This window comes from Equus caballus, unplaced genomic scaffold, assembly GCF_041296265.1.
Source record: "Equus caballus isolate H_3958 breed thoroughbred unplaced genomic scaffold, TB-T2T haplotype2-0000448, whole genome shotgun sequence".
In the NCBI taxonomy this organism is placed as follows: Eukaryota; Metazoa; Chordata; class Mammalia; order Perissodactyla; family Equidae; genus Equus; species Equus caballus.
The window spans coordinates 724,097-736,097 of record NW_027221892.1 but is presented as its reverse complement, the minus strand read 5'-3'; the positions used below and the strand labels follow the sequence as shown (position 1 = coordinate 736,097).

The following is a 12,001-nucleotide window of genomic DNA, read 5'->3' as shown; positions in this document are numbered from 1 at the left end:
CTGGACTCTGAGTATTGTTTAATCTCACTGTGTTTGATTAGCCAAATTCAAAATTAGTAATTCTGCGCTCAGGTTACCTCATTCTCCACGGCGCGGTCAGAGAAGACGCTGCCTCTTGAGGACCGCAGACCGCAGCGTTTGCAGTGCGCGTTTGCTGTGGCGGAAGAGAACACCGGACGTTCAAGCCCGGGCTCAAGCCACGATCTCTCAAACCATGAAGACATCCGCAGCGAATTTACAAAAAAAAAAAAAAGGCAGAGCAACACCGACATGTCAGTCTTCTAAAGCTTCCGAAGCCGCTGCCGGATTCCAGGGCGCTGGCGCGCTCGCGGCACTGCGACAGGGGCGGGGCCGCAGCCGTAAAGCAGCGCCCCAGACCACGTGGGCTCCGACGCGGCCCGGTGCCCTTGGAGGCTCTTGCTGGGGGGTCATGGCAGGTTCGGTGCAGGGCAGTGGGTCCAGGGCTCTGGACCTGCTCCGGACCCTGCCCCGGGTTAGCCTGGCCAACTTAAAGCCGAATCCGGGCTCCAGGAAACTGGTAAGTGGCTGGTGGCGTTGCGGGCAAGCGCTGGCGCACGGGGCGATGGAAGCGGCCCTGCACTGCCCGCGCTTTCCGGGGACTGCTTACTCCAGAGGGTATTGGGATGGAGGTAGGGTTTCTGAGTCCCTGTTCTCCTTAACTGCAGAGGAAAATCTTCTCGCGTGGTGTCAACTCGTAATACGGTTTATGCTTAAAAGCATAATTATGCTAGGGCGTAGGAGCGAAGTCGCACTGCAAAATGATTGTCCCGTTCAAAATTGGAATTAAAATGAAGGACTTTTCCAGTATAGCTTCATGGGAAAGAGTTGAATTGATTTATTCCGTTAGATGTCTCTTCAAATCACTAAATACAGCCAGAAAAGCTGTTAGGTGACGTACTGTAATTTTGAAAATCAGTTCGTTGCCTTCGTGAAGTGACAGGAAGTAAATTAAGAAAAATGTTTTCTTTATAAATTAATCTTTAAATAAAATAATGTATGGGTAGCAATGACATATTTACAATTCCAAAATAGAATTTCTTAACTATCATGTAAGCTTTGTTTGTTGTGGATGTTTAACTCTAGGTTATTTTCCGTTCGAGCCTGTTGTAGAACCCTTATCCCCATCCCATCCTTGGAAGTTTGCCTTTGAAACACAGCTTGCACTTTGGTTGCAAGAATTAGGTACATCTTCAGAGGCAAAGATGCTGATTTAGAGTGTTTGGACGCTAGAGCAGCTAGGACAGTGCTTGGCACAAGGTAGTGTTAGCTAGTACTGGTTGGTTGGATGAATAAATGGTGTAACAAAAAATATACAACGAAAAGATGAGATACAGTTTATAAAAAGGCATCTGTAGATCATAAAACTTTGTTCTTTCCTTTAGGAAAGACGACGGAGGGGGCGGAGAAGAGGTAGAAGATGTGGCAGAGGCGACAGATAAAGGAGAACGACAGAGAGGAACCCGGCCCCGACTGGGCTTTGAGGGAGGCCAGACTCCATTTTACATACAAATCCCAAAATACGGGTTTAATGAAGGACATAGGTAGGTTGTTCTGCTTTTTAAAGTAGAAAGCCCTGTTTTTCGCTGAGAATCACCTAAAAAATAGCTTGGTAGAAATTGATAGTCACTTTGAAGCAAACTTTTGCCCCTGTTCCTCTGAAGCATCTTTAGTCGTGCAATTAGTTTGGAATAGCAGGGAAAAAAGCCCAGACATTGAGCCTGCAAAATGGAGATAATGATGCCTGCTCTCCTGGTTGTTTAGAGGCTTAGCAATAATATATATAAAAACCTGGCTCATTGTGATTACCCAATAAATGACAACTACCATGGTTACTTTGAGTTCCATTAATGCATAATTCAGATAGTGGGTTAAATTTTCCCCAAATTTGTTTGTTGATTTGTGTGAATGAGTGAAGTAAAATGCTTAAGAGGCAAAGTATTTTTAGCAAAATAAAGGAAATACTGGTTTTGTGTCGTTACCAAAAATCAAGCAGTATAACGTTTCTGTTGTAGTCAGGAGGGTCTTATTTTGTTACCATCTAAATTGTTGGAGGAAAATAGAGAACAAAACTTTTAAGTTGATTTGGAGAACTTAAGAGGAAGAGAGTTGAGTTTTCCAACTGTTACTTTCTTGTTTTGTAGCTTCGGACGCCGGTATCAGCCTTTGAGTCTCAACAGGCTGCAGTGTCTTATTGATTTGGGTCGAGTTGATCCTACTCAGCCTATTGACTTAACCCAGCTTGTCAATGGGAGAGGTGTGACCATCCAGCCATATAAAAGGGATTATGGTGTCCAGCTGGTAGAGGAGGTAAGTCTGGATTAGTATTTTTGGAGTTAGATAGGAGGCTATTTCTGATTTTCATATAATCTATACTCTGCCTCCTTTGTTTTTATCCCTTTTGAATTGTTATAACCATTACATAGTGGTGATTGTGTTTATACTCAGTTGTGGTTTTAGAAAGCCAGCATGATCACGTCGAGGGGCCTCTGTTCCCATGGTCCGGGAATGCTCTTCTCCCGTGTGTCCGTTCAGCTTGTTCCCTCCCTCCCTTTGGTTCTCTGTTCAGATCTGATAATATCAGAAAGGTCTTTTTTGATTTTCTTTTATAAAGGAACACTCAGCCCCCACCCGCTTCCCCCACAGTCGTACTCTGTCTGCATTACTCTGCCCGAAGTATTTTTTCTTTGAATATATGAACACCTGACATTTATTACTAAGTAATGCATTTATTTTTCATTGTCTTCCTCAGTGTGATGTAAGTTCTTTGAGAGCAGGTACTGTGATTCATTCCTATGTTTGCAATATTGGAAATATTGGCTCATGATAATAACTCAGTATTTATGGAAGAAAGGGATCAAATCCAATTCTAATCGCAGTAAAGGACTTTTCTATTTATAGACATTGGCCAGGCATTTCATAAGCAAATAAACGTGTTGTTAATTAACTGCTCCTCCTCCTTGTTGTCAGTAATGTAACTGTGTGAGTAACTTAGTGTCCACTAGAGGGAGGCATATGTTTATGGAAAAACCTTTTAGATTCCTTTGAAAAAGTAAACCTTACGGATAAAGGATTTTCAAATAAGATGATTTGAAGATAGATTACCAAATATGCGATTAAGTCTCAGTATCCTACTCTGGGTGTATAAGGGAATGCACATGTAAATTGACATGGAAAAATCCGTGACCTCTTCAGCTGTTAAACTGCGCATCCCAGCAACTCACAGGCATGTGTCTATTAAACTAACAAAAATAATCCTGAAAACGACACCAGGGCAGTGGTTGTGTGAGTACAGTTCCACATCGTTTACAGCGCTGTAAATTGATTTCAGATTTGTAGTAAATAGTGGATAATAAGACTTTCTGATCCTTCAGCATAAAATTACCAATTTGGAAAGACATGTTTTCAAGGAAAAACAAAATAAACCTAACTGATAGAAAGACATTCCTAAAAATGCTTTTATAATACTTAAAATACTGCAACTAACCCCAATGTCCAAGGATGGGGAGTGGTCAAGCAATCTATGGAATAGTAATTAAAAATCACAAATTATAGGGGCTGGCCCTGTGGCCTAGTGGTTAAGTTTGGCGCCCTCCCCTTCTGTGGCCTGGGTTCAGTTCCTGGGTACAGACCCACACCACTCGTCGACGGCCATGCTCTGGCAGCAACCCGCAGACAAAATAGAGAAAGACGGGCAACAGATGTTAGCTCAGGGTGAATCTTCCTCAGCAGAAAAAAAAAAAAAATCACAAATAATATGGCAAGACCTTACTTTATTGAGTCAAACGTACCATAATTATTAAAATGCAGGTCGGTATCATAGATGGAAAAAGTGTATCTTAGAATTGATGGAATATTTTTTAAATATATTAAAGGTTCATAATTAATAAAAGGAACTTGATTGGGAGCCAGCTTGTTTCAACCACACCAAAATAGGAAAAAATTCTTATCACTACAAAAAGAATGGTAATGATGCCATCTTTTTATTTTTGTCAGAATCTGTTTTGAAATTAAAATATAGCACATCCTAACTAAAGTGATCAAAAGTAGAACTTAAAAAAGTTCAGGACTACATTTTTCAGTGTTGACCATGGTAGGGAAAGGTAAACTTATTTTCTGTCAGTTTAGAGGCTGTAGTAAAGTCAATAATGAATGCAAAGTGAATTTCTGTTGTCCTTTGCTCCCTTTTTTCTTAGAGGGGGTGACCCCTCCAAAGCTCAGATATTTTATTCTTTCGCTGATTCTAGCCCACTCGTCCCCCTCTTTAACCTTCTCTTGGCCTCTTGCTTGTTAAGGGATAGGAAGATAAGTCATGATCTGTATCCTACAGCATAATGTTGTGGTTAAGAACACATACTGTGGCTGGACTGTCTGGGTTAGAATCCTAGCTTTGTGATTTTGGGCAAGTTATTTAACCTATCTGTGCTTCAGTTTCCCCATCTGTGAAGTTGGTTTAGCAATAATTCTGTCATAGGGTTGTTATGAGGGTTAAACAGCCAACTATTACCGAAGTACTGGGAATGGGTGCTTATATTGGTGTCTACGAAATACATCAAGTGAAAATATAGTCATCTCTGCTCACAGGGAAGGAAAATTGGTAAAAGAAGGGGGCCTAGAAAATGTAAAAGAATTTGATGTTATTTGATAGGACCTGGAAGCACAAGTCTTTGAAGTAGGAATTGCTGTTACATTGTGGGCATTTTGGAGGAGGAAACACAGTGTAAAAAGGAAGCTTGCCATAGTTAATTTACTTTTAGCCAAGCTAGCTACTCACAGACTATTTTGACGTGTTACAGGGTGCTGATACCTTTAAGGCGAAAGTTAATATTGAAGTACAGTTGGCTTCGGAAGTAGCCATTGCTGCAATCGAAGAGAGTGGTGGTGTCGTTACTACAGCCTTCTGTGATCCCAGAAGTCTGGGTAAGCTTGCTCCGCAGTCATTTTCTTCTCTCCCTCTTTGTCTCATGCTGGCTGCATGTGAGGATTGTAAAAGTCCTCATGGCTGTTTGACTTGCCGTTTGGACACCTCTGTTTTCTGTTTCAGGATTTCTTATTAGTGCTGTGGCTGGTGGGGCTCTGTCCTCTGATAGACCTCAGCCAGTAGGTCATAAAAAGGTTTTGTTTTTGTTTTTGAACACAGGGCTTAAATACAATGTTACCTATGTCTAGAAACTCACTAATGGTTGGTAACCCAGGAGTAACTCTGACTTTCAAGATACAAACTTTTGAAAATTAAGCATTTCCATTTGTTTACTTAAAACAAGCTTATTTAATTAAAAGAGTTCTTGGAATTAAGTTCTCATCTTGGTCATATTTAAAAATTAATGATTATAAAATACCATTATTAAAAGAAAACCATCATGTAAATAAAATAGTCAACATTTGCCTTTCTCTTTTTTTAATTTAAAAATTGTTTTAGAAATTCTATGCAAACCTGTTCCATTCTTTCTGCGTGGACAACCCATTCCAAAACGAATGCTTGCACCTGAAGCACTGGTGCCGTATTATACTGATGCAAAGAATCGTGGTGACCTGGCGGATCCGGCCAAATTTCCTGAAGCAAGACTTGAACTCGCCCAGAAGTATGGTTATATTTTACCTGACGTTACTAAAGATGAACTCTTCAAAGTTACTACTCGAAAGGACCCAAGGCAGATTTTCTTTGGTCTTGCTCCTGGACGGGTGGTGAATATGGCAGATAAGAAAATCCTGAAACCTACAGAGGAGAATGTCCTCAAGTATTACAGCTCATGAATTCCCTTCCAAGAAAGCAGAGTTGGAAAAGAGGACTGGAAAAGGAGGCCATGCGATAAAACAAAGAATTGGTGCGGTCACTGTGTTTGAGTGATGTCTACGACCTGGCTCTCAATAATACTTTCATCTTGGTCATTGTATTATTTCTTATCATAGTCATTATCAAGGAAAGTCTGCCTAGCAATGGCTTAAACAAATTAGTTTTTTTCTTATTTTTTATCACCTAAGAAGAATTGGTAGTGACGGTAATAGCCATAGCAGTTCAATAATCTTGCAGTTTCTGTATCTGCAATTCTCATGGCCTCTCCCCAAGACCCTAAGATGATCACCATGGCTCCAGTAAGAATAACCTTAAAGGGCAGGAAGAAGCGGGGAGAATGGTTCAAGCTATAGCTGCCCTGTTCATAAGGAAGCAAAAGTTTTCTCATGACCACCCCTTGCAGACTTTCATATACATCTTATTATCCATAGCTGTGTCATTTGATTCCCTCTAAGGGCAATGAGGCTGACGCACTGAGACTTAACTATGCCTGCCTCTACAGTTGGTAGATGGGAGAGGCAGAACATGGGTTCCTTGGGGATGGAAATTGATTAGCCAACCACTAAGGACTGCCAACGTCATCAAAAAAGTTATTCATTCAGTATATATTTGTTGAATGTCAAGTATTCTAGGTTCTATTTAAATAACATAATATACATATATTTTATAGGGTACTTGATATTTACAAAATATATTTTTATAAATATAAAATAATTAAAAATACTTTAGAAAAGGTGCACTACTTCAAAAAAAGATCATAATAGAAGTTTTCAATGTACATTTTTTAAAATGTGCTTTCAAAAACTGTACCTAGGCATTCTGGAAAATGTAATGAAAACAGGTATTGCAGTTTGAATGGTACTACGCTAGAAAACAGAAGTAAATCGTTGTAGCAAAAACTTGTAGATATAAAGATGTTTCTGTGAGAACATAAAGGGCTGATGTACCCATAATGCACATGACAGAGGGTTTAACAATGTGCTGCCAGGCACCGTAGCTTTTATATACTCGTTGATCCGTTGCTGCTGCTATTAAGTTGGTTTTTCTTACTAACGCAATAGGATAGACTTAGGGTAGATGATAATAACACATTGTGTTCTGTGAGAAAATATTGGGCCGTGGAAAAGAGAAAATTAAAAGGGGCGATTTAATTTTGAAGTTACATATATGATCCTGAAAGAGATAGAGAAACAACAGGAATAGTATTATCTTATAATAGCACATCTATTTATTTGGTAAATTTAAGACAACTGTTTAATAGTATCTTTATTATGTTCAAGATTATCATTATTATGTTTAAGATATTATTATTATGTTTTTAAGACATAATTTTCACTCTGAGCTCATTAGTAACAGTATAACAAAAGTTGAGGCAAATTCATTTTTGTTTTCAATCTGAAAAAAGTCACTTTTGGAAGTTTCAAGAATGGAAAAAGTGCTATAAATGTGTTTCATTAAATTGTTCTTTTAAAAATGTATTTTGAAAGTCTACAACAATGTATGAACACACCATTTTACTATTAATTTCTTCTCCTGTACATATCCGTGAGACCAGAATAAAAATGGACTATTTTCCTGGCTAGATATGCATTTATTTCATAAAGGAGCTCCTAATTGCGAAAATACTTGGGTGAAACCATCATCTCCATTCTCTGGATCCATTCCCAACGTCAGATGGAGAGACGAATGTGACTGGATTTCACCTGTTCAGCTTGTAACCCCAACCTTTGTCTCCACTTGGAATAAAGTTGTGTACTTTCGCTATCAAAAGGAACTTCCCATTCACCATCTGGCCCTTCAGCAGTCCCCTAAGCACTAAAAATAGAAGTAAGACTAAACGGGTGAAATTAATTTTAATGATTTGTTTTACTTAAGCCAGTATTTCCAAGTATTGTCATTTCAATATGTACGTAGTGTACACTTAGTAATGAGATATTTGATCTTCTTTTTTTGTACTAAGTTTTCAAAATCTGGCTTTTACAGCATATCTCAATTCAGACTATCTGCATTTCAAGTGTTCAATAGCCACATGTGGCTAATGGCTACTGTGTTGGACAGTCCAACTCCAGAGTATCTGGGATTTAGCTGCTCTGTTTCCAGTTGACTAAAGCAGCACAGCTACCGTGACAATCAAGTTCGGTGGTGGGTTAAAATAGTTCTATATGAATTGATGTGCATAATGAAGATGCATGCCTAATTAAAATACAAAACCACCTCCCCTTGGAGAGAAATCAAGCAGGTACCATAAGCCAAAACATAGACCACACATCAGAAAATATTTAGATAATCATCACAAATCTGCTTTTAATTTTGAAATATTTGAAACATAACCATCCAATATTAGAAGACTAACAGAAAATATTTGAAGTAATCCAATAGTACAAAATAGAGGCAATAAAAGTTATGAGTATTTAATAAATGTTGTGTTTAATAACATGGATAATATAGCCATGAAGTATCTTTAAGTAAAAAGAGTTAGAAGACACTGTGTCTGATATTACTTCATTTTGGTAAAATAAAAACATTTACCATTATTTGAACAAATACATAGTAAAAAACATTGAAAATGCTTATTTATGTTTTCTAAAGGCACCATTTTTTGTTCATAACAAAAAATAAAATAAGGCACGGCACTGTGCATGAGTAGCTAATCTGAAAAACCTTCCACTGTAAACGCCTGGATATGCAAGACAAATTATATCAAGCATTCTTGTACCTGCAAAATTGAGGTCATATAAAGGAAAGCACAATGCGTCGTTTTCCACAAAGAAGGAGGAGTTCAGAACAAGCTCAATGAGCATCCAGTGCTGAGGCTGGTGTACCGCTTCCCTAAGTTGATGGGTATGGGAGGATGGGTGGGGAGCTTCTCTAGAACCTAGAGGATTGGGTTTTACTATCCCTACTGGAAGAGGAACTCTGTACTGGGACCCTGAAGGATCCGTGTTTCACAATGAAACCCCTACAGTAAAACTAACCCTCAATGAAAAACTTGGCTGAAATAGAAACCCACAAACACAGGGAGTTGACAGACAAGTCTTTGTTTTTTTCTTGGACTCCAGCTGGGATTCCTCTAAGAATTTGTCACTAAATGTGTGCCATCCAGTTGGTGTGGCTTCAGTGTCCACCACAACTGTACCTAGGAAAAGTCTAGCCGAAAAATAAATATAAAAGTATATTCTAAATTAATTGCATTTCCGTAGCAAGAGAAACTCTACACCCAGGCTACACAACAGTTTCAAGATAAAGCATTATGAAGTTTTAGCTTCTAGTATAAATATAAATTTACAAATCCTATATTGGGGTTTCTATTGTTAGATAACAAATTCTTACAAAACTACTGGCTGAAAACCACCTTTCCATATACTTATGGGTTCTGTGGGTTTAGAATTCAGGAAAAGCATAGGAGGAAGCTTCTACATGTTGCATGGTGTCTGGGGCACAGGCTCGTGAAGACTTGACAGGTCAGGGTGACTCCGTGGCTGGTGGCTGGAATCAATCAGAGGAGTCTTCACATGTCTGTGAGTTGATTTTGGCTGTAGTCTGGGTCCTCAGTGAGGGTTCACAGGAGCACCAGCATTTGGCCTCTCCGTGTGACTTGGGATTTCCACTGCATGGTGGCCCCAAGGTTCCAAAAGCAAGCGTCTTTGCAAACAAGTCAGAATCAACATTGCCTTTCATGACATAGCTTCAGGAGTCCTGCAGCATCACATCTGCTATATTCTATTTGTTAAAAGTGAGTTACTTATATCAGCTGAGATTTGAAGGAAGGGGACACGGAAACTGCCCTCAATGAGAAGAGTGTTAAAGGATTTATGGACATATTTTAAAAACACCACAGTCTGCATTTGGGCTACAAATTTTTTAAATTCCTCTCACTTGCAAAACATACTTACCTTCTCCCAAGACCCCTCAAAAATTTGATTTCATTACAGCATTTGGGTCCGGTTCAAGGCCCAGGATCTCATAATCTAAATCAGATCCAGGCCAGATTAAGTTCTTCAGATACAGTCACCCTTCATATGTAGACCTGTGAAGCAAAGAGGTAAGTTTTCTGCCCCCTCTAGCCACACCCCTCTTCCAAACATACACATCTGTGGGGATACAGGCATTGGATAACTGCTACTGATATACCCACTTAAAAAGATGGCAAAAAAAAAAATTTGTTATGTAACAGTGATACAGTGTCGGATACATATGCTGTGTATCCACAGCAATTCTGAGGTACACCCAGGTGCATGCTGGCAGTTCTCTGATGTAGGCTCAGCCCTACTCTCTGGAGGGTTTTTTTCTTGCTTTTGTTTTGCTTTCCCCATGGTGCTTGGCTTTGACTTCTGGTTTCTTGGTTCTGTACTCTGACAAGCTGCACAGTATTTCCATAGATAAAGCATGACAAATTATGAGCTAAAGATGCCAAGTTATAAGGCCCATTATGAAAAAACCTAACATGATTGAATGTAATTAATATCAACTGAAAGTAGGTTTAGAATGCTAAGAATTTATAAAAGTGGTATGATAAATTATAAAAAGCATATTTTAAATGATTAAGACACAATCTTAAAATCTGAAAAATAAGATACCACGAAGGGGTAGGTATAAAAAAGTAGAATTTTATAAACAAAAGTTTTATTAAAATTTAAAACACCTTACACGGGTAAAATAACAGTTTAGATACAACTGAAGACAGAATTAGTTAACCAGAAGAAAGGACTAAAGGGAATGCAGATTAGAGTGAAAAACAAATATGTAAGGTTTAATGAGCTTGTGGGATAAAACTGTATGGTCTAACATATCTAATGGAATGTCTTTGAGGAAAGGAAAGAGGCAATATATGATGTGAAAATGATTGAAAATATTCCAGACTTATCTTAAATCGTTAGATCCCAGAAGTATAATTACCCCCCAAAAGGATAAGTAACAATAAATCTATACCTAGAAATATTCTAAAGGAAATTTCAGAGTCAGATCTTACAAGCAGCCTGGGGAAAAAAGACAGGATAACTACAAAAAACAGTAAGCTTGACGTTAAAGTTAACATCAATAAAATGTCGAAAGATAATATATATTCATGGTGCTCAGAAAAATTAACTATCATTCTAGAATTCCAAGCCCAGGTAAACTACCATTAAGCGTAGGCATGAAATAGACATTTTCTAGAGAAACCACGAGGCAGGAGGTGTCTACCACTTATAGACATTCATAAAAGAACTTACAAAGGGTGTCATTTAGGAGGAGGGAAGTCTCCACACTAGGAAGGAATAGGATACTAGATCCAATGGGGATCGAAGAATCTGTTAGATACATGGGTAAGTCCAATTAAGGTTTACCCAAGTTCTGGAGATATAAAAAATTATGGAAAAGAAAATTGTGTAAGACAGGAGGCAGTGGAGTAACTGGAAGTAACAGATAATAAGCATCTTGTATATCTTGGGAGGAGACTAATCATAACTCACTTTAGACATTCTTAAATGAATTACGGTTATTAAAATTGTTAAAATATCACAAAAGTCAGAGAGAGAAGATAAAACTCTGTTTCAGGAATATAGAAGAGAAGGGACTTTGAAAATTCTCTCATGACAAAAGCACTTAGAATATTGCAAACACCATTGTAAAGGTATACTGAAATGCTCATGATTGAAAGTGTAACACCTCGGCTCCAAAAACAAAGAGTGAATGGACAGCTGGAGTGGAAAGTGAAAGCTGACACAGCTGCTGTGCCAGGAGGCACGTCTGTATAGTGGTGACCGAAGGCATGGCTGATAGTCGTCCACAAGACAACGTGTAAGTTCTACACTAGGGCTGAAAGGGAGCACCGATGCTTCAGCCGTGCTTGTGGCAATTGTTGATAGTGGTGATCAAAGGGCTTGAGTGCTAATGGTCACATAGGATGTGGGAATTTGAGCAACAGATTTGAGCATGAAGCCTGGACTTGCAAAGGATCTCTGCTCTCCGTGTAAATGTGGACCAAAAGAAAATGCCCACCTTCAATAGGAAATGAAAAGAAATATTGTCTGCTTCAGTTCTGGCTGTGGGAAGGGTAGAAAAAAAATTTTCCCCCTAACATTTTATGACCACATGCTTCCATTCACATGGATTTTTGTGCTCATATTTGTATTGCTTTACTTATGAGGTCTGGGAACTCAGACGACACAGGATTTCTGAGATAAAGTCGCACCAAATGGAAACTTTGAA

The 12,001-nt window shown here is 38.8% G+C and overlaps 1 pseudogene; it reads left to right on the top strand.

Annotated features, from left to right (window-relative positions):
- The first annotated feature begins 214 nt into the window (after positions 1–214).
- On the top strand, positions 215–7,394 carry LOC138922095 (large ribosomal subunit protein uL15m-like; annotated as a pseudogene).
- Positions 7,395–12,001: the final 4,607 nt, after the last annotated feature.